Here is a 23,514-nt window from a genome sequence, read left to right on the forward strand (position 1 = left end):
CGAATGAGGCTCGTAAGTAGCGCGCATAAGGGATGTGTTATTCAAACCTGCCCTAGCCACATAAGAAGCTAGATATGCCGGCAAGGGCGAGAGGACACAGGACAGATAGTTTTTAGTGCGAAAATGCTGCCCTTTAAACAGGTGCACATCACAAACAACAATTATTGTTGGCAAAATGCCTTACAAGACTATCATCCTTACTATCCATCAATAACCCACTGATTGGCCTACCCCATCCCTAATTGTCCCCCCAAAGTACCCCCAACTCGACTTCCTGTCACTATATCCTTCCGCCCAAACTATACTTCATTAAACTGTAACCTTTAACTCCCTGCCTTCTGAAAGTGTAAACGTACACCCATTCTCCTCTTTAATCTACTTCACCCACCCCAAAAGCAATAAAACTGATTCAAACCAAGAAAACATCTCCGCCAACCTGCTCCTCAGCAACAAATCATGTACAACAGACACCCTTTTTGTGCACCTAATCCATATACTTACTACCTCTTGCATATAACCCTTCCACCGATGCCAAATAAAGGGTTGGGTGGCGGGCCGAAATTCTGACCTATGTTGAGGTACCAGCCATTGTGTTACCTTGCCACAAAACAGTGGTTGGTAGCCAAATCTATTCTAAATCAATAACCCTGCCCCGCCCCTGCCTACCAATATAGCCCAAAAACTAACTACAGTTCTCTGGACTGTACACACCTCCCCCTGTTTGGCTGCCCTCCAAGTCCCTGTTGGGCGAGTGGACACATAACCGACAAGTTTTAGTGTGAAAAAGGCTGCTAGTGCTTTATTGAGGCAGGTGTACATCATAAACAGCAAATACTCCATTCAAATCACCTTACAGAACTACCAGCCTTGCTATGCATCAATAACCAGCTACTGATTTGGCCTACCCACCCCTTATTGTCTCACTACATTACCTCTAATTCGACTATCTGCCACTGTCACTATACTCTACAGCCCAAATGTAACTTTTAAAACTGTAACTAAAAACTCCCTGACTTATGCAAGTGTAAAAGTGCACCCATCATCCTCTTTGAACTGCTTCACCCACCCCAACAGTAGTAAAACAGATTCAAACAATGTAAACATCTCAGCAAACCGCCACCCAGAAAAACCTTTACCTCTAAAAGTTTTTTTCTGGCACCCCAAACCACCCGTGGCCCCAACCTTAGCAGTGCCAGATAACCCTAATTTTCACTCCAGATCATATCTTGACCATAAGTGAATAATAGCCAGCACCCTAGCCAAGGCCTCGCACAGCTACAAGTACAACTCCATCCCTATTGTTAACAAATGGATTCAGTTACCCCTGAAAAATTGAACCGCTTCAAACCACATCCCGTTTAACCCCTGCAAAAATTATCTCCATAGCATGCCACCCTTTTAACTCCATGTCACCATTATACCCCACACTTGAAAGCCAAACTGTAGTTCGTACTTTCTTCCTCTTGCTTGTTTCTCAGTCCACTTGACAAAGGGCTCTCCCACTATCCATATGTTCATCTCCTCTCTCGTCGGACCTGGCACAGAACCTACAAGGAAACAACAAGAGCCATCAAGATTCCTTCCTGTTCACCGCTGCCCTACACTGCAAATATTGATTACAACAGCCTGATGACCTCCCATGTGCATTATCCTGTTCCCTGACCATTCCCGCCTGCGTCCTTCCGTGACTGCCCCTATTCTAAAAGGAGTGTGTCTTGTAGTACGTTGCTGGTAAGCCCAAGTGCTGTAGTGCCTTCCGTAACACCACCAACAGTTGAACAACTGTGCCCCTTGACCTGTTGCTTTGTCGTAAGACCCATCTTTGCCTACCATTTTCTCACTCATTTGACACCCCGTTTTTGCCCAGTTGCCTCTTTCCCTCACCCATCCCTCCAATAACATTGACCATTTCACCTTCAGAAAGGTCATAACTCCACAGTAACTCTCGCCAGATTCCCTGGTATCGTACTGTTAGACTAACCTTCGTCGATCATGTCGATTCTATACAATATCATATCCTCACCCCTCAACCAAGCCTTTTCTTGAGCATTCCTCCTTTGTGCCCCTGTTGGACATGATCTCCTTAGGGGAAATGACCCTAAAACCTTTTGCTTTTTTTTCCTAATCTTTGCCGACTCTTTCTGCATAACCTTAGCAAACTGGGCACCTTCCCCCAGTACGACGGAGGGCAGGTGCACACACCCTCCTCGCCAGCGGTGGGTTGGGGGTGCAGATACGAGGGGCTTTTGGGGCTGTAGCTCCATGTGCCCTGTAAACAGGTACACCACATACAGGTATGGCATGACATATTTAGTGGTACGTAGAACTGAGTGTGCTACCCACCCAATAGCCGTCAACCCTATATTGGGCCTGCCGCTGCCTAGGTTGGCATCAATTGTGCCTCAGCTAACCAGTAGTGGTTCAACCCATATCATGAGGGACCCCCCTCCCCCAGGGAAACCCTGACAAGCACTAGGAGGGTGGTAGGCTAAAGGCTGGGCGGGCACATATGGATGTACCCTGCCCAGGTAGTGAGGAATTCCCCGATGGGGCTTCCTCTGCCTTAGAGTTCGTCTCTCCCCATGGATACTCCTGGTGAGTTACCGAACCTCTGGATTGGCCTTATGGCCTCTGCACATTCTCCCTGTCAAAGCCATGGGTAAGTGCTTGTGCATTCCGACATAGGTTAGGGAGAGGCGCTGACTCACTGTTCCAGAACATGGGCTGGTCTGCCAATGCAGACCGGGGTTTGCCCACCGGCCCTGACGCTGTTTTGAATGTGTGTCCCACCTGCCATGGTAGTCTGAAGTATGCACCCCAGCACCTATGGCACATTGGATAGGTGCCTAGCCTGCCTTTGTGGTCTCATTAGCAAATACCTGCATTGCTGGTGTTCTAACCTCGGGGTCAGGCCTGCTGGTGCAGCCTGTATCTGCATGCTTGCATCTGTGTTGCTAGTGACAAGGTGCCTGGTCTGCTGTCGCTGTTTGGGAGTTCACAACCATACCTGTGAGAGGGTCCACCCATGTCTGGCTGGGCCAGGCAGGGCAGTGGGGCGCACTGGCACCAAAGGTGCTAGGGGAGGGTAAGCCATTTGCCTGGCATGTCCTTGCCAATTGAAAGTGCATAAGCCTTTCTTATCCTTGTTGGGAAACGGCGCTCAGTCCATGTTCTGGAACATGGGCCCATCTGTCATTGCAGACCAGTGGGTGCGCACTGGCATCGATAGTGAGTAAACTCATGAACAGTGTGTGCACCCGCACCTATGGTGACCGTGATTGCATGTGCTGCCTGCCAATGAAGGTTAGTTCATGCTCACAGACACATGTATTGGTTAAACCTGTGTCTAGGCTACAGTGCAGACTAGGGGAAGGGTGGGGTGCGCACTGGCAACACTCGTGTTGGGAAATGTGTCCCTCCTGCCATCGCAGGTCGGGGTGCGCAACATCGCACATGCACCCAGGTAGTGAGGAATAACTATATGTGTTTTCACTACCTATGAGACCTGCTCTGCCCCTAAGTTAAAATGGGGAGGTGGTTGACAATACGTCGCACTACAATGGTGCATTGCAGTGGAGTTGCCTCATGATATTTCATATCAATGGATTTGCAGTTCCAAACCCTTTCCATTAGTAAAGGATTTTTTTGGCATAACTTACTTAGAAATGCTACTTATATAAAATGGACATTTCTATGCTCCAAGAGTCTCGGGGAATGTGGTGTCTGGCTCCAGTGGACGCCATGGGTTGGGGGAAGCACATCTGTGCATCCCCCATTTGACAGCCATAAAACATTAGCATCCCACGGGAACGCCAGACCTCTGCCTTTTGAGGGCCGAAAGAGATCAGTTGAATATAGAGGTTGTGCCACTTCGACTCCAGGGACCAGATCATGGCCCCACTAAAAGATGAAGATCTGCATTCCAAGGCCCTATGGCACACAGGCCTACAATTTAGGGGAGAAATATGTGGTTGAAAGGGAAAACTTCCTTAACCAACCCGACTTTAAAGACACAACATTATAACTACGGGTACCATCCTTCAGCCAAAGGTGATACACTTCTGGGAACGTGGAACTGAAGAACCCAGAATACATGGTGCACATTATCAGAGGGCTCTGTTGTGCACATGGAGGATAACTGTCCGAATAGAGACCGGCCTGGGCAGAGAACTCGCAGAAGTTTGGCGCCCTGAAGTGTGCTCTCCAAGGGCCCAACCGTTGACCTCCTGTTTTTCCAATGATCTCAGGAACATTAACGGACTCCCCTGAGGGACCTACACCATCTACCTGTGACATCTAGAGAGTGCTGCTCTCTCAAGTGCACACTTTGGCTACTAAATCCAAACTTGTAGAGTAGTATGAGTGTGGACCTGAGACTTGTGTTTGGAGACCGGATTGCCTAGTGCTGACCCCTGAAATCAGCCCGCATCTAGGCCGTGCAGTTTCTGTACTTCAAGGACCATGACATCATAAGCGTCTAGTGGTGGTGAGAGGATTCACCGGTTACAAACGCTGCATGGCCCGTTTCATTGATCATGCCGCATTTCTCTCATGCATCACGCCAACTGCATGCTCATTGCATGCGGTGTCCAATTCACACAGTGCGAACCTCGGAGGTGGCGGTGTACCCGGAGTAGTGCCTCATTCTATCTCATGTGTCTCTGCTGAATGTGCACCTCCTTGTGTATGAATGGACTGGTCTGGTGAACGTGTATAATCGTACATCGAATGTTGTGCTTAATTTTCAGAGAGATACGGAATTGCAACTCTACACTGTGTGTGTGAGACCAGATTTGCCTGGTGCAACCCAACTCGTCAGGCACTGGTCATTGGGCCCCCTTACCAGGGAGGTGTGGAATTTGCAACTCATCGTGTGTGAAATGGTGCGACTCATCCCTATGTGCGCAGTTGTTGTGCCAGGATTGCCTGGGCATGACCTGGATCATCATGTACGGAACGGAGCACCTTATCCTACTGAGAGACTACCCTGTGTTACTCCCCATTCATTGGTTGTTCACTTGTTGACCCTCATCACAGCGGACTACCTGCCCTCACCACACTTGGCCCCACCCGAAGACATCTTGGCACCAGGTAGTAGCAAGAGGGAGTGACTGGGTTGAAGAAACGCTCCGAGACAGTTCCGAAGCGGGTCAAGAGACTGCGTGACTCCTTGGTGTTTTGAGACTTGTGGGTAAAATTCCTGAGTGGCAGTTAACCTCACCCTTGTTTACGTCTACTTCCTAATTAGACCTGTTACATATTCCCACTTGTTCCTCGAGGACATAGACTAACTGCGACTTTGGCCGCATGCGGTCCAGTGTCCAGGAGGTGAGGCTGATTATCTTCCATTCGGGGGTATAGGACAATATGGGTGAACTAGAGGGAGGTCGGAGGTTTGGACCAAGGAGTTTGCAGTGTGTGAATCATTTACCTTCTGGGTACTAGTGGCATCCCATTAGGGTACTGAGTGTGTATATGTGTGTAATAGCCTCGCATATGGACTGGTCAATCGTGAAGTACTATGAATCCGATTTAAAATTTGAGGTTGTGACTGCCGGTAGGGATTACAATTTAGAAAGGTAATCTTGTAATATTTACAAAGAATGAATTGCTTTTAATGTTCTATCTTTTTAACCTTTATGGCTGTACCATGAAATTTCTAGTTATGAACTGCCCGGATTAACCAAGAGTAACAACAGGCAAAGCAATCATTGTCGGCGTGGTTCATAAAGTAGTCTTCTATCTACAGAATTAATCGCCTGTGATGCAAAACTCAACTCAACTCTGATAAGCCACGGGGAGGGATTTAGGACCAGTGATTTTGTTTTTAAAGTATTACATTTTTACCAATTTTAATGCAAGATAATAATTGTATGTTATTTTTATCAATGTGTACTTCATTGGCATTCTAATAATAGAATTAATCGCCTTGTGATGAAATATTCAAGTCAACTCTGATTATCCACCCGGGAGGGCTTTAACCCCTTGGCTGCTGCCGTCGGCCAACGGTCGTCACATGCACTACCTTGGTAGTGCTGCGAACGTCCGTTGGCCGACAGTGCCCCACCCGTTTTTTTAAAGTTCAGCACTGGAGCTGAACGTTCGACACAGGCAAGGTGTTAAGACAAGTGATTTTGTTTTTAAAGTATTATATTTTTACCAATTTTAATGCAAGATAATTATTGTATGTTATTTTTATACATATGTGTATGTAGGAAGGTGGATACCCGACTATGGTTACCCCAGATATTTTGCCTAGTGTTTAGCTGGTTTTCGACTTAGTTGGCCTGGGATCCTGCTAATCAGGGTCCCAGGCTATCTGCTCTCTCTGTAAAATGGACTCCATGTACTTTAGGTACATCTCCAATTGGATACTGGGTCACCTTATGAGCCCCTGTACAGTGTACTATAGGTACCCAGGGCATAGGTGCATCCAAGGCCTACCAGGGGCTGCAGCATGTGTTATGCCACCCCTGGCTGGCCACCCAAATTGACACAACTGGCTGATCACTCAGCTGGGGCAAGGTCATGTAATCACCCCTTGCTTAGATATAGTATTTCTATATCTAACCTTATATCTAGACACATGTATACCTATAAGTCACTCCTATGGCATGCCTTAACAATCCTGGAGGCAGAGTGCTTGGTTTTATGTGAGATGGTGCTCTAGCATGAGCTGAGCCTATCTGCAGCTTTCGGAACCATGTGCTTATAGCTGTTCTAGGACATTGCCATACCATATACTCTTAAGTGCATTATGAACCTCGCGGTTAAATGCTAACTCTGGTTTGGCTTTATCAAAACATGTTGAGTAAGGTGTCATACATTTTGGAATACTACCCGCTCGCCAGTTCTGGCGACGGGGGTAGTATTCCACCCTTCTAGTGGGAGAAGACATGTTGTTCCTACTATTCCCGGTTAAAGTTAACCAGAGCCTCAGCATCACAAAATGGATGCTGCTGCCACAGACACAAGTCTGACCTCCTGCTGCTGGGAGTTCTTCCAGCGAGGGAGGCTTGGACAATAGGTTTCCTGTCTTGGGAGGTGCTAGCACCACCCCAGACAGGCTCTTGTGTATTAGGGCAGGGAGGGCTGAAAGGATTGAGACACTGCCTGGGGCACACAAGGTGTACCATGCATAGTCCAGTTCAAACCGGTGCTGGGGCACTCTAGCCCCAGCTCTGGTGCGAAACTGGACAAAGGGAAAGGGGTATAACCACCCCCTTCCCTGGTCCCACCCATAGGAGGGACCTAGCAGGTAATCCAGCCCCTAGATTTGGTATATAGGTAGGAGCTGAGTCCCAAGACTTTAGATTTATCCCAACTGAAACTCTAAAACGAAACTCTGGACCTTCGACAATCTACTTTAAAAGAAGACGACTGAAGATTCTCCCTTGTGGTCAAGGAGTGACCACCCTGCACAAGCAGGCACCATCCAGCGATCAATGGCTTGCTTAGTCGACGCTCCCGCCGGAGCCCGAGCACAGAGCCTGACAAGAACCGGACTTCCAGACTTCCAACAGCCCAATCCAGAGTCCCAGCAGAGCTTAGACCCGTGGAGGCGACGAGAGACGTGGGACCAGCCATCTTGAAAAGTCTGAGACTTGCTAATTGTGCAGCACCCAAGGCACCCTTGAAGCTGTGCATTGGGGATTGAGAAGCCCCAGCCCCGAGCATCATCTGCACTAAAGATCAGCCCTGCACACTCCACGAGTTCTGCGTGGGGCCCTTCTGCATTTTCCTGCTCGATGCGTCTGCCCGGACACTTGCCCGTTGGCTAGTGGCCATCTTGGCGACGAACCTTTGAATTTACACCTCTGGTCTGGTTGCTCCAGAATGGCTCCTGCTTCCCTGAAAAGAAGCAGCCCATCAGACCTTGCTGGTCTGATTAAGAAGCCAACTTCGATTCCTGCGTGGGTTGCCTTTGCCAAGGCTTGTTGACTCCATTCCGGAAGCCGACACCGCCGACAGCGAGAGCCTTCGTGGGACAGTCCATGTCTGACTCCTGGTTGTCGTCGACGCTTCCTGGTCCACGTGGCTACAGAGACAAGCTTCACGACATCACCTGATTGCTTCACGACATCGCCTGATTGCTTCACTACATCGCCTGGTTCCTTCCTGGTCCCTTCCTGGTCACTGGCTAGTGACCCAGACTCTGTCCCCTCTGCTTTCAGGTCCTCTGCATCTTTGATCCACCCTTGGATCCAACCGGACACTTCTCTCCTGGTCGCCTGCAGCATCTTCCTTCAAGGCTCCATAGGATTCAGCGACGAAACCCGACACACTTTGACACCTATGCACCCGTTTCCTCTGGGTGAGGTAACGCGAGTACTCTGGTGCTCCTGTGGGTATTGACTATCCAACTGTCTAGGTTTCAAGTAACTTTCATCGAGTCCAGTCAGAAGTGCCCTAAAAGAACTAGTTTCCATCTTTTACGTTCCCATTCATTCTCTATGGTAACCTGCGTGTGTGTTTAGACACTGCACACGCATCCCATGGGCCTCCTATTTCCTAACTCTTGGTAGTTCAACGTAGCCCCAGCGATTCCCAAGGCCCTAGGCCTATTCACTTTTCGTATGGTGGTGCTTATACCACTATTTTAGTATATGGTTTAGCGTGCCCCTAGGGCCCTACTGTATTTTGTGCAACTTATTGTATTTTAATTAAATATCTTGTATTGTGCTTGTGCCTCTGACTTCATAAAGAGTTCAGAGGGATTGTCTAGAAATAAATAACATATATATTTCATATATATCCTGTGTGGTGTCCTTTCATTTGGTATTAAAGGGGTTACATATGGTAAAACAGCTGGCTTCACATGCCCTCTTGAGTTTTGCCTAAGACTGCTTTGTCTATGCTACCACTAGGATAGCTGGTCTATAAGGTTGACTTTACAACCATCACCACGAGGGTTATTTGGACTGGTGCAAGGTGTTCACTAGAATAGTGAACATCATATACCAGGCCAACTTCTCACAGTGTACTTTTATTGTTTTGTTGTAAAACCGAATAAAGATATTTTGATTCATTGATGAACTCACTCATTTCTTCAGTTTTCTGCATTCCTCCTGTCTCTGAGTATAGCCAAATCTAAGTTGAATGCCTTTCTCTTAATCTCCTATATTGTATTTATAGAAATTGCCTGCACTTCATTTCAGAGAACACAACATCCAATTTTTAAAAATCATATTCACTAGCCTATCTGTTCACCGCCCCAACCATGTGCATGAACGTACATAGTCCCTCATGGTCATACGTAACTTCTATTAATGTAATCCGCCATAAAGAAACAGTAGTAAATGCTAGGAATTCTCTTTTTGGGAGCACACGGTTATAACAACAATAATAAATAATTATCAATAACCAATGGTCTAATCACTAACCTTGGTTCTAGTGTCACACGCTACTTGCAGTAAATCGCTTTAACGTATTGTGATTGATAGTAAGCCTTAAATAAGTCAACTTGCAACACAATACAGATATAGCTTGGGCTGTTATATATTTCTTTTATAACCCTGAAGTGGCCGTGTGACATACAAAAATTACAAATTACATTATTAGATAATATACAAAAAAGCAAAATAAACATTTTATATTTCATTCAACCCCTGCATGTTTTTCATATTTAAAATAGGTGATTTCTCTAAGAGGTGTCTCAATGACAACATTCTTAAATAAACGAGTACTTGGTACTTACATTTTAAAGCTTCTGTTTTCACAAAGCATGTAAAATAACCTATGTGTAGTTTTGGTAAATTGATAATGTTTTGTTAATAATGTTTTTGTTTCCTGCTAGTGGGTTTTAACCGGAACCAAAGCATATAAATTACCCCTCTCAAGTAATTAGCGATATAGTCACTTGTTTATACCCTCACTCAATACTACTATGAACCGGCAGTTCCCTCTGCATTTAAAGAGGTTCAGGTGCACCTCTTCCTGGTTCCAGCTCAAAGTGAATGGAGCCAAAGCGTTAAGCACACCCTTGGCGGTCACATTCCAAAAGTATGCCCAGCATACAGTGACTGTATATGGAAACAGCCATGGGGTTCACAAGGTGATCTCACGACTCTGGTCACAATAAAGGTCTTCCCTTTCCTCCTGGGTGGAGTTGAAAGGGGTAGAGTCCTCTTTCTAAAAATTGTAAAGTGTTGTCATCTAATCATGCACACCCTCGAATCTTGCCCTGCACTCAGTATACTTCATTCAAAGTCTACTGATTAAAATTCCACAAATGTAATGCTCCATACTCTATATTTTTTGTGACTGACCTAGTATGTGGTCTGCTCTGTAGATAGTAAACCTTATGCCCGATCTAGGAGTCTGAATGTTACCAGTAAGCAGCAGTACATGTCTGCTCCGTTCACTCCCATCAATACTGGTAGAAAGTGGCATAGATGGCAGCGTGAGAATACTTGACATTTACTGCAAAAATAGCTGGGTTTGCTGGATATTTACAGATGGCTGATAGCCCAGGCTCTTTGCAGGCTAAGACCATGCAAATGTAACCCATAATTAGCACATTTTGCCTGATAGTTAATGAATGGAGTGATAAGACAAATCAGTGCATGCCCTTTTTATGGCATTTGTGGCATAATGAGGTATTTAAAAGCACAGAGCATAGTCTGTATTTGTCCCAAAACAAAGGCTTTAGTAACGTAGGTACCTATTTTATTGATGACCGAGGTATAGCAGCTGGCTGTTATTGCTTTCCAGGTTTCCTACAATGAGCAGATAGCATTAAACGCGGTATAATTAGATGTACAGTCCAATCTTTTCGTATAGGGCAAACGCTCCCACACTCACTATCTTTTCCCTCGATGTGTGTGATAAGGTATATCTAGTGCACACTGTTGCATGATTATGTAGTATTTCTGGGTAATGAGTGCTGCTGTTGGGACTGTATCAGGCAGTTCAGTCTGATGTGTTCTGTTCAATATTTGAGATTCCCATTGACTGGAGTTTCATGGGTGTCAGATGCCTTTGTGTTTAATTAGAAATAATCTATTTGTCCAAAGAATTGTTTACAAATATTAAGTTTCAGTGGGAAAAGTAGGATTTTTTATCGTATCAGGGACCTTTGTAGTGCATTTTTTATGGATGTGTTTTTCCAAAATAGAGGGGAACACAAATGTTGCGTATTTTTTTTAGCACACACTGACTTTGTAGTACGTAGGTGCTTCAAGATTAGGAGTGGCAATTCACAAGCAATTACAGCAGTGAAAGCGATGATATGGAGTTTTTGGATGCACTATATATTAGCACTTGTTTGCAGACTCTGTATGAGTGTTACATCGGTGTTTGATAAAAAAAAGATGAGACTTATGTTTGGTATGGTTACATTAATCTCTTGAGTGATCATACAAACATTTATGAGATTACATTCTGTGAAATGTGTTATCTAGAGCGCTCATATTATATAAAAAATGTTTTGTAAAGGCAGAGATTTCATGGGTTAGCCCTACAGCATTTCTTTTTGTCTAAAATGTTGTTGGAACGTGGGTTTTCAGTTTTGCATTGGAATTCATGAGATTAGAGGACTGTGGGTGTTAAGAGTAGTGATAAGTCTAGAGCAGTGGTACTCATAGTACAGCCAGCAGGCTGGCAGGGCTTCATTGGCGGCCCGTGGACCTTGCCTTCTACGTTTTCAGTGAGGCCCGCAGTAAACACAGAAGATGGCCGTAGGTGCATAGGTAGTGAATACGTATTCCATCAAGTGGAAGTCAGTCAAGTTCAGTTTTTCATGCAGGGTTTTAGGGATATAGCGGGAGACTGCTTTCTGAGATTGCAAGCGGTCTAAGAATGTAAACTGTAGAAAGCAATTTGAGGATGTATACATACACAGTCCCAGGTGGGAAGTCAAAACGCACCCGTTTGGAATGCAGCTAGATTTTAATGCACATTCATTGATGGAATTACTGCCCACTTTGAATTACCAATGATTAAGGGATTCTCTGATGTTTTATTAGTTCACATAGGTGAGAATGATGTGGTGCTGCTGCATGGAGTAGACTTGCTGACAGAAATGAAGAGATTCCGAGGGGATATAAAAGTGGCATGGCCATAATGCTCCGTAGTGCCCACAGAGTTCATCTACAGCTTAGTTTTGAGGAGAGCAGGGAAAGCACCGACTCTGATCGTGCCAGAGGGAAAATAAACAGTGAAACAAGATCATTTTGGTCGATAGAATGGATTGAGAAAATAATAAATTTGGAAAACGATCCTGGAGGTTGTGAACTGTTCAGAGGTGACGCCGTGCATTTAACATTTTCAGCAAACAAGATTTATTTGTTGGAACTGCAAGAAACCGCAGCAGGATGCTTGAGGGTAAACTTGGCCTTGAAGGAACATGAGTTTTTTGGGAACTGGGAGTTATGAATTGGGTGCTTATTAGAGGTTGATAAAGCTGGGTTGGACAGGAAGGTATGGAGCTGTTGGTTGCTTTTGCTTTACAGTGTTGCTGGTTAGTTTCAGGATGTATTTGGGGTCATGTAGATTGTGGGATGGATGAGCTGAAGAACAGGCATTGAGAAATAGAACACGGGACAGAATTGACAGGACAGGTGCTTATGGATAGAATTGGGTTTAGGAACGATTAGATGGACAACATTTAGGTAATGGGCAGATATGAGGAAAGGGGATTTAGACTAGTAAGCTCCAGGGGAAGTTCTTAAGGCCATTTTGGGGGATTGTCAGGGATGTTTGTGCTTTGTATCAACAAAGCAATTGATTTTAAACTGTAGGGCGAAATGCTACATTGTAGTGTATGTATTGCTACATTAACAAAAACTGCCATTAAGAATAAACGTATACACAAGAGAAGGTGTATGAGGAACACTCAGTGCTTAAACAGGAAAAAGGATCTCTGGCGGAGGCAGACACCATGACGCATTATCGCCAGCTGCGAGGAGGCTGTGGTTCTACCACGCTTTGGGACAACCATGCCTTAAATTATTTGACAGATTACATGATCCCCCCACTTAGGTGACGGATTCTCTGGTCCCGCAACCTAAAGATGGGAAGGGGGATCAGGGTTCCACCAGCTACATCTTATGTGCATGAGTGCTGAGTTGCGTTGGGGCCATTGTGGTGCCTGGGAAGGGTCCATGTGGGGATACACCTTCATTACCTCACCCCTCTCCAAGCGATGAAGTATTGGCACATGGTGAAGGCGAAGAGCACCTGAAATGCCATCCACCACTCCCCAACAAGTTGTCTAGATCTGCGTCAGCCGAAGGGTTTTGTTAGTTGTTAGTTTATTCTATTTCAGTACAGGCATTTTGACTGCTCCACTATGAGACTAGATGCACTACGACAAATTGGGCTCTTATCCTCATTGTTTCGCATGCCATATTAATTTGTTTTCATTGGCAAGACAGTCTTTGTATACGAAGTGTGCCATGTTTGATTCAATCAATCAATCATTTGTAAAGCGCACTACATACCCGCGAGGGTCTCAAGGCGCTGGGGGGGCCACCGCTACTGATCGAACAACCAGGTCTTGAGTATCCTCCTGAAGGTCAGCAGGTCTTGGGTCTGTCGTAGGCTCAGTGGCAGAGTGTTCATGTCTTGGCGGCGAGGTGGAAGAAGGATCTCCCACCGGTGGTTGTTCTTCAGATGCACGGGACAGTGACGAGTGAGAGGTCTGCGGAGAGGAGCTGGAGGTTGGGGATGTAGAAGGATAGCCATCTGTTGAGGTAGGCTGGGCCAGTCTTGTGGAGTGCCTTGTGTGCGTGGGTGAGTGTGAGAAAGTGAGTTTCTGTTGCAGTACCCCCACTTTTTTTCTGATACCTGATGCACTTTTCCTTGGTGTGCCCTGGGTCCCTGCCGATCAGGTACCCAGGGCCTATGTTCCTGCCCTAAAAACTATACTAAAGTCTAAACCCAATTGGCATCTCTGGCCACATGTGAGCCCCTAGTAAATGGTACCCTAGTTACCCAGGGCAATGTGACCAGAGAAGACCCCCAAGGGCTGCAGCACTTATTGTGCCACCCTTAGGGGTCCTGTACCTTGACACCCACACACTGCCTGCGCAGGCTGAGTGTCTAGGTGCAGAACTAAGCAAAGAGTCAACATGGCACACATCCCTGTGTGCCCTGCCCACAAACCCACTGCCCTGGCATACATCAGCCACCCCTCTAGCTGGGTGCCCTGTGCCAGTGGTGTGGGCACAGATGCCTGAGTCTTGTGCCCCTACAGTACCCAGGGCCATTCCTGGGCACTGTAAGTGCAGTGATGCCATTAAGAGTATATGGTGCTGGGAGGTTGTCATTATAAACTCCACAGCACCATAATGGCTACACTGAACACTGACAAGTTTGATATCAAACTTCTCAGCACATTAAACCCACACTGATGCCAGTGTGGGATTTATTGTAAAATGCACTACAGTGGGCTTCTTAGAGATGCCCCCTGAAACCTAACCTACAATCCACGTCTTGTCTGAGAGGCTGCCTAGGCTGCCACACAGCAGACATGTTGCTGGACCCCGGGGTGGGAGCTCCCCGCTCTCCTGGGCAGGCAACAATGCACATATTGGGACGAGGTGCCAAGCCTCCTGCCCCAGGATGGGCAGGGGAAGCTTCAAAGGCATTCCGCCTTTGTGAGCTTCTCCAGACCACTTGCTGAACTCAGCAACTGGCCCCCACCAGATCTGACCCCCGCTCTGGCTGTAAGACTGGCGGGATAACCTACATCAGAAAGGGGGTGTGCCAGCCTGTGCCAACTTCACCCCTCAGGTGGGAGAGGCGAGGTGATGCACGACCCCGGGCTCCAGCCATCTTGAAGATGGGGAGCCATGCAACAATCACAGCTAGGCTCCTGCCCCCCTCCCACAGGAGAGGAGCAGGCTAGGGAGTGTACCCACCCCAGGACATGGACCAATTGGTCCCTGCCCTTGCCCTTCCTGTAATGCCCCTAAATTTAGTATTTAGGAGTATCCTGAACCTTTTTCCAGAGATCCAGATTATGAAACAAGAAAGAAGATCAAGGAACATGAAGACATGCTGTGCAGCTTCTAAAAAGAGGAAGACACCAACTGATTTGGCCCCAGCCCTACCTGCCTGTCGACCCTCGAACCTGCTCCTGTTAAACCCCGGCATCTCCAATGGTCAGCAACCTCAAAAACCCCGGAGGACCTGACTGCCTTGTGTCTCTGACTACCTGGGTCTCCCACGAGCAGTGGTCCTGCTCAAAGCAAGTAACAAGCCCTGGCATCAGCCCGGAACCGCGAACCCTGCACACTCTGCACCCGCCAAGCCTGACCAGTGCCGGAGTGAATCATGACCCTGAGGACGATTCTTACCTGGAATCCAGTGCCCAAGGTCCCTCCTCGACGACGCCTGCAGCCTCAGGACAAAGGACCTCTCCGACCGCAAACAGCAGGGGGTAAGATTTCCCAACCTCAAGACACCCCTGCACCAGGGGCGTAACACAGGCCCCTGCAGCCCCTGCAGTGCGGGGGACCCTCACCCTCCAGGGGGCTCCGTCAGCACCCTACTTCTGCTGGGTAACTCTAGATTGAGTCCGGAAGGGGCCCCTTCACGTACCCTGCAGGGGGGCCCCTCAAGGTTCGTTACACTCTGGGTTCTGCCGGAGAGGAAGGAGGTGGTCCAATCCAGAGCCTGGTCTCGGATCCCTGCGGCGTGGGGGCGGGGCTTAGTGTGCGGTGGCAGACGGTGTCGAAGGTGGCAGAGAGGTCTAGGAGGATGAGTGCTGCGGTCTCGCCGCTGTCCAGAAGGGTCCTGATGTCGTCGGTGGTGGCAATGAGGGCAGTCTCGGTGCTGTGGTTGCTGCGGAACCCTGACTGGGAAGGGCCCAGGATTCTGTTTTCTTAGAGGTATCGGGTTAGCTGTCTGTTGACGGTTTTCTCGATGACCTTGGCCGGGAAGGGGAGCAGAGAGATGGGCCGGAAGTTCTTGAGGTCTCTTGGGTCTGCCTTAGGTTTTTTGAGTAGGGCGTTGATCTCGGCGTGTTTCCAGATCTCTGGGAAGGTCGCGGTCTTGAGGGAGAGATTGATGACGTTGCGCAGGTGGGTTGCGATAGTGCTGCTTGCTCTGTTGGCTTTTCGATAAATAATTAACCTTCCCTCCCTCAAGCGCCTTGAGACCCTCTGGGTGAGTAGTGCGCTATATAAATTCCTGAACTTGAACTTGAACTTGTTGAAGACGTGGTGCGGAAATGGGTGCGACGGAGAGCCGGCATGGATTGAGCGCATGGTCTTGATGGTGTCCTCGATGCTCACGCTGGCCCAGGCTAGCAGGGGGCTGTGGTCTATGGTGTTCGTAGGGTCTGTTGTGTTGCTGTCTGTTGGGGCTTTCTGGGTGTTGAAGCTGTCGTGGATGTCTGCTATCTTGCGGTGGAAGAAGGTGGCGAGGGAGTCGCGCAGGGCTTGCGACGGCGGGATGTCATTGGTGTTGGAGCTGGTGTTGGAGAGGTCCTTCACGATGTTGAAGAGCTCCTTGCTATTGTGTGCGTTGTTGTCAAGGCGATCTTTAAATGAGGCCGCCCTGATGAGGTGGTGGTGGTTGTGGATGGCGTCCTTGTGTGCTGCATGCCTGTCCGGAGTTTGTTCACTGTGCCATTTCTTCTCTAGTTTCCGGCAGGATTGCTTGGTGGCTAGGAGTTCTGGGGTGAACCAGCTGGCCCTCTTGCTGGTGTCTCTGTGGGGGGGTTTCTTCAGCGGGGCGAGGGGGTTGGAGCAGTCCTCGATCCAGCGTCTGAGGCTGTGGACAGCGTCGTCGGTGTTGGAGGGTTCGGTGGGTGGACTGAGAGCGAGGTTTGCGTGTAGTTGGTCTTCTGTGATTTTGCTCCAGCAGCGGCGGCGGATCTGTTGGGTGCGGTGGTGTGTGGTGGGTTCCTGGAAGGCGAAGTGGATGCAGCGGTGGTCAGTCCAGAGGAGTTCGGTGGTGTGGCTTATAGAGATGTACGGGCTTGAGAAGACTTGGTCGAGCTTGTGGCCGTCGGAGTGGGTGGGCGTTGTGACGAGTTGCTTCAGTCCGAGGTTGGCAAGGTTATCGATCAGGATTGTGGAGTTGTTGTTGTTGTTGTTCTCAAGGGGAAAGTTCAGGTCTCCGAGGAGGATGTAGTCGGTGGAGGTCAGGGCGTGCGTGCTGATCAAGTCGGCGATGGAGTTGCTGGACTGGGGCCAGGGTCCGGGGGGTCTGTAGACGAGGGTGCCTCTGAGGGTGGAATTAGGGTCTGTGTGGATCTGGAAATTCATGTGTTCGGCGGTGATTACTCACTCCCTGACTATATCTACTGCTGCATTCTGTCTAAATATGTGATGTTCCATTTATAAATGGCAATAAAGATTTTTTTTAATGTTATCTCCATTATTTAAAATATTTCAGAGCTCTATGTCTGTAACTAGAGAGCCACAGAACAGAATCTTGGTTGATGCTGTGGAGAATAGTGACTTGTGTCTCTTTAGTGCTACGAGGTCCCGGTCTATGACCGAAAACACTGTGGATATGTAAGCCATTATTTTAAACTTGCATTACACGAAAAAAATTTCAAAAATGTTTAAGCTAAAGTGCTTCCAAAATATAGATTTCAGAAATACCCAGACTACATAGTGCAGTTTTTTTCTTTTTTACTGTCCTTAAAAGCACACACTTCACAGCTCAGCTGTAACACCCTTGCAATACCACTCAAAAAGAATATATATGCGTCATCAGGAAACTACGAGTGACTCCATCAATTAAAGCCAATACCAGCCTCCAGGCACCCTTTACATTTGAAGATTGACTAGTTGCACACACTAACATTTCTTTCAGGCAAGTAGGCACCATGGCAAGAAGGCTTGTTTAGCTCTCAGCCCCTGCACCGGAGACTCTCTGCCTTTATACATTTTATGAAACATTTTAACTGTTGAGATTAACCGCCCCAGGACGTTTTTTTTCACGAAAAGTAGGGGAACTATGGGCACTTCGTGTCCCTCAGGTCCCGTCCATTTCGACCACTGATCATATGTATGGCTGTCATTATGTCCGGATTTAGTATATATATATATATATATATATATATATCACCACAAGACGCATGTCTATTTTTAAATCCAGTGTTAGTTCCAACTGTTTGCATGTTGGAAAAAGTCTAGTATGTTATTTTTAAAGTGCTTTTCAAGTACATAATTGAGGTTACCTTTGAGAAGCTGTCAATCGAGTTGTTCATTTAGAATTGTAAGGTTGTGAAGGATCAAAAACCTACATGACAACTGCGCTTGTTAGGGGGCATGTTTTGTTTTCTCCTAAATTGATACCTCTGATACTGTTTAAAAAATGTAAGGCATTGCCTTCTTCCCGTAGAATGACTCCAGGGGTTCCAAAATATTGAGATCAACAGTTCCAAAATATTGAGATCAACAGATGTAAGTCGCTAGCTACATTTTTACTTTCATCTTTTCTGTGGTAAAAAACGCTGCGTGTAGCCGGTATGCTGCAGCGGGGTGGGGTTAGGAAAAGCAAGAACATGATGCAATGTACAGGAAGCACCGTCATCTAAACGGTCGCCCCTCTACCAGCTGCGAGCACTGTGCGCGCGCCCTCCCTCAGCACATGTCTAGTCCCTGGCTGCAACTGTGTACAAGCGCGTTCCCCTTCCAGCCCTCCCCGGGGCGCGCACGCGGAAGCTGCCACCCTGTCCGGGTAGAACAGGTTCCTTCCAGTTTGCTGCCTGTGAGGTAGCTGATGCAGGTCTATCTATTGCAGCATCCCCGGGACACGTGACCTGTGGAGCCACGAGTGCGTCATTACGGGAGGGAGGAGGGCTACCGTCCCTCTTCGTCGGTAAAGCATGCTTTGCAGAAAATGTGACGATCGTACTGCTTTTGAAATGTCCTTCATTGCGGCGTGTAGGGTTCCCACCTTCTAATAGAAAAATACCAGCCGTTTATTATTGTCTTAAGACTGCAAAGGCTCGAATGTGCTACTAAATAGGACTTTAAACAGCATCATATCATTTGTAACACTATTTGTCTGCCTTTGTTTACTCTATTAGTCAGATCATTAATGAATGTTAGAAAATGTTTGAAAGTGCTTGCTATTTATATTTGCTGTTTTGTGTATATACAGATAAGGGCTAAAAAAAAACGGCTTGAGGGGATTTTTGTTTACTTTTGTACCGACCTGGGTATTAAAATGCTGGTGGTGTTGTTAGAAATCCGGTCATGGGGCAACCCTAGTGGTGTATAGATATAGAAAATGAAAAGGACAAAAAAAACCTATGCATTCTACATTTGTGTGTGGCAGCATTTAGCTGTTGCAGTCCCATAATCAGTGGTGGCTGATCACTCCAATGCTCAAAAGGAAAAATAAAATGATAACGTACAGTTATTTTACTTTTCCTATTGCAGTCAGTGGCGGGGCGGGGCAGAGCTGGGGGAGGAGTGATGTGCACCCCTTAAGTGCACATGAACTGTCTGGCCAGCCCTCTTGGGCCGACCAAACAGTATATGCGTACTTAAGTTCCCCAACAGGCGGCATTACACAGCCTGGTGAGGAACACGCACAGGCTTCCTGTTCCCGTCTGAGTGCGGACCCACTGTGCCCAGACCAATCACAGTGCTGCATTGCAGCGTTGTGATTGGCTCAGGGGAGTCTGTGTTCCCGAGTTCTTCCTGCTGCCGGCCCGGAAAGGATGAAGGTAGAGGATGAGGACAGAGGAGTAGCGGCTGATAGCCGTTTCTTGTAGGTCTTTTTTTTCTCCATTCCTAACCCCCTGCCCTGTCACCCCCATCCGGTAGCAGCTGCCTACCTTAACATATGAGAAACTTGGAATGTAGATAATTTGGCTTATTAGGTTCAGGAAAAATGTCCATAACGAGCTGAAATTGACCTTGTGGTTGTGGGGGAGAGGATAGGAGTTGGGAGAGGTGAGGTGGGCGTGAAGGAGGGTAAGAATCATGGGCCTGATTCACAAAGGAAGTAGAAAGTCAGCACTTTCAGATCTACACCTATGCATGTGTAATTCTGACATTCGCAAGAATACACATAAAAGCTGTGCTAGGCGCAGGTTTCTATGTGTATTCCAAGGAAGGTCACTGACTCTCTTTTTCCAACTGTCCTGAGTTCTCTATAGTGGGTGTTGGACATGGCTTCATTAGGAAATTAGCCCCAAACTTTTAGCTTTTTCCTCCTAGTCTTTGCTGACTTTCTCTGAATAACCCTAGGAAACTGGGCACCTTCTTCCCGTACGGCAGAGGAAAGGTGTGCACGCTTGGCTTGCCCGCATTGGGCTGGGGGTGCGGATATGATTAGGTTTTGGTGCCGTACCTCAGTGTGCCCCTGTAAACAGGTGCACCACATACCCAGGGTGGGTACAGCACAGGCTACGTAGTGGGACGTAGCACTGAGGATGCGTCCCACTGGATAGCAGTCAGCCCTATACCGGGTCTGCCATGGAAGGCCCTACAGGGCACTGTTGCTCCCCAGCCTAAGATGGCATCTACCCTCGGCCAACCTGAAGTGGGTTGTCCCATATCATGAGAACACTCCCCCACCCCTCTCCCCCCACCAGAGAAGCCCTGATGGGCACCTGGACTGGGCGGGGGGGTAGGCTGATGGGTAGGCTGATGGGTGAGCGCATATGGATGTTCCGTGGGGAAGTGCGTGCCCCTTCCTACACAGATTAGGAAGAGGCACTGATGTGTTGTTCTGGAACATGGGCTGGTCTGCTAATCACCGGGGTGTACGCACCGGCCCTAATTTGTCGCGCATGCGGTGGCAGGTTGAAGGATGGGGCCCTGCAACTATGGCATGGTCGGTAGATGCCTGGCCTGCCATTGCGGGCTGATGAGCGTATATCTGCAATCCCAGTGTTCCACCCTCCGGTTCAGGCCTGCATCTGCTCGCTTGCATCCATGGGGCTAGTGGCAACGTGCCTGGTCTGCCGTTGCGGGCCGGGATTGTGCAACCGTACCTGTGAGAGGGTCCATCCATGTCCGGCTGGGCCGAGTAGGGTGGTGTGTGCGCACTGGCACCAAAGGTGCTTGGGCCTGGGTAAGCCATGTTCCAGGCCTATCCTTGCTGCCTGAAAGTGTGCACTCCCTTCTTCTCTGTGTTGGGAAATGGCGCTGATTTCATGTTCAGAAAAATGGGCCGATCTGTCATTGCAGACTGGTGGGTGTGCACTGGTATCTATTGTGTGTAAAGTCATGAGCAGCTTGCCAGTGTGGGCTGCTGTGGGTGCTCACCCGCACCTATGGTGCCCGTGATTGAGTGTACCGCCTGCAAACGCAGGTCACTGTGCAGACTAGGGCAGGCGCACTGGCACCACCGGTGTTGATAACTATGTGTCCCTACTGCCATTGCAGGTTGGGGTGCGCAATAAGGCACGTGCACCCAGGTAGTGAGGAATACCTATGTGTGTTTTCACTACCTATGAAGCCTGCTTTTTCCCATAAGTTAATATGGGGAAGTGATTGACAATACTTCACACTGCAATGGTGGATTGCAGTGGAGCTGCCTCATGATGTTTCATTTCAATGGATTCACAGTGTCAAACCCATTCTATTGGTAAAGGGGGTTTTGGCATAACTCGCATAGAAATTTCACTTATAGAATATGGACATTTCTATGCTCAAAAAGTCTCGGGGATTTATGGTGTCAGTGGCATAACACAAGCCCTCCAACAGCCCTCTTGAGGCACCCCCTTTTGCATTTCAGGCCCTTGGCCAAATAGCTTCGGACTGGGTCCAGAGCATTGGGGGCCCCCTGCATGCACTTTGCAGGAGGCCCCCTCAAGGTTCATTATGCCACTGAGTGATATCTGGCTCCAGTGGACACCAGGGGTCGGTGGGAGTACATCTGTGCATTTTCCCAGTCGACCTCCATAAAACATGGGCATCCCACAGGAACGCCGTACCTCTGCTGTTTGAGGGACGAATGAGATACATTGAAGATAGAGGTTGTGACACTTAATCTGTAGGAGGCTGGATCATGGCCCTACTAAGATATTCCAAGGCCCCATGGCATACAGGCCTACAATGTAGGGAAGAGATCTGTGGGTCAAAGGGAAAACCCCCAATACCACACCCACTTCAAAGACACATGACAGTATAACTATAGGTGCCATCCTCCAGCAAAGGGAGAGATATGCTTGTGGCAATGTGGGACCGGAGATCCTGGACTGCGTGGTGCTCACTGTCAGAGGACTCTATTGTGCACATAGAGGATGACTGTACATATAGAGACTGGCCTGGACCGAAGGCCTGCTGAAGTGTGGCGCCCTGCAGTGTTGTTTCCAAGGGCCGATGGTGGACCTTATGTTTTCCCCCAGATCTAAGGGACATCAAAGATCTCCCTGGAGGGACCTACACCATCTGGAGAGCAGTGTCTTTTCTAGTGCCCATCTCAACTACTAAATCCAAAGTAGTAGCGTTGTGTGAGCATGGACTCAAGACTTGTCTGGAGACCGAATTGCCTGGTGCGGAGCTCCAGAAATCTTGCCCGAATCTGAGACATATGATTCCTGTGGCGACTGCAACACTCATTGGTGGTGAGCGGATTAACCGGTTCTGGGACCCTGTGTGGCCCCAGTTGGTCGATTGAGCCGCATTTGTATCTTGCGACGCGCCCAACTGCACGCTCATTGCGTGCATGTGTGACTGGAATTGCCTGGTACAACGCAACTCACCGTGCATCGGTCATTGCGCCTCCCTACTGGGGAGAGCGGGGGGTTGGTGCGAAATTTTGCAACTTATCGTGTTTGACATCTGAAATGCCTAGTAAGACTCACACCTACTCGCTGAGCCCGAATTGCTTGCACATGACCAGGATCATCGTGTACCAATGTGGCGCCTCATCCTACATAGAGGCTCCCCTATGTTACTCCCCATTCATCGGTTGTTCCCTTGTTGATCCTCATCGCGGTGGACCAACTGCCCTCTCCACACCTGGCCCCTTCCGAAGACATCTTGGCGCCAGGTAGTAGCGGGAGAGGTTGACTGGGTTGAAGAAACTTCCGAGACCGTTTGGAAGCTGATCAAGAGACTGCGTGACTCCTTTGTGTTTTGAGATCTGTGGGTGAACTTCCAGAGTGGCTGCTACCCTCCCCTTGTTTACGTCTACTTCCCAATTAAAACTGTTGCATATTCCCACCTGCACCCAGAGGACCCAGACCAAGTGTGACTTTGGCAGCATGCTGCCCAGTGTCTGGGAGGTGGGCTGGTTATCTTTCATTTAGGGGTGTAGGACAATAGGGGTGAACCTGAGGTTAGAGGGAGGCTTGGGCCACAAAGAATGTAGAGGATGAACCATATGCCTGCTGGGTACCAGTGGCACTGCATTAATGAGCTGAGTCCGTATATGTGGGACTTGGCCTTTTTGGCTAAAGTTCCTTAAACTTTTTGCTATTCCCCTAGACATTTTTTCTGACCGGTTTTGCCAACTTAGATGCTTTGGACACTTTGTCACTGCTAAACAGTGTCAAAGTGCAAGTGCTCCCTGTGTAGAATGTAATGGAGATTGGCTGTCCATTATTGGTACGTTTGCTTTACTAGTAAATTCCCTAGTAAA

General features: G+C 48.1%; 1 protein-coding gene across 4 annotated transcripts in view; it reads left to right on the plus strand.

The window, feature by feature from the left end:
- ARSG (arylsulfatase G) overlaps positions 1-23,514 on the plus strand; it is a 2,325,381-nt gene that overhangs the window by 685,977 nt on the left and 1,615,890 nt on the right. The window contains exon 1 of one of the 4 annotated variants that reach the window (XM_086930960.1): positions 18,593-18,786. The exons of the other annotated variants lie outside the window; for them this stretch is intronic. The gene's annotated coding sequence lies outside the window, so the exon portion shown is untranslated. Of the gene's footprint in view, positions 1-18,592; positions 18,787-23,514 lie in introns of those variants that run through there. 4 annotated transcript variants of the gene reach the window in all.

The sequence above is a fragment of the Lissotriton vulgaris genome, chromosome 7 (assembly GCF_964263255.1).
Source record: "Lissotriton vulgaris chromosome 7, aLisVul1.2, whole genome shotgun sequence".
Taxonomy (NCBI): Eukaryota; Metazoa; Chordata; class Amphibia; order Caudata; family Salamandridae; genus Lissotriton; species Lissotriton vulgaris.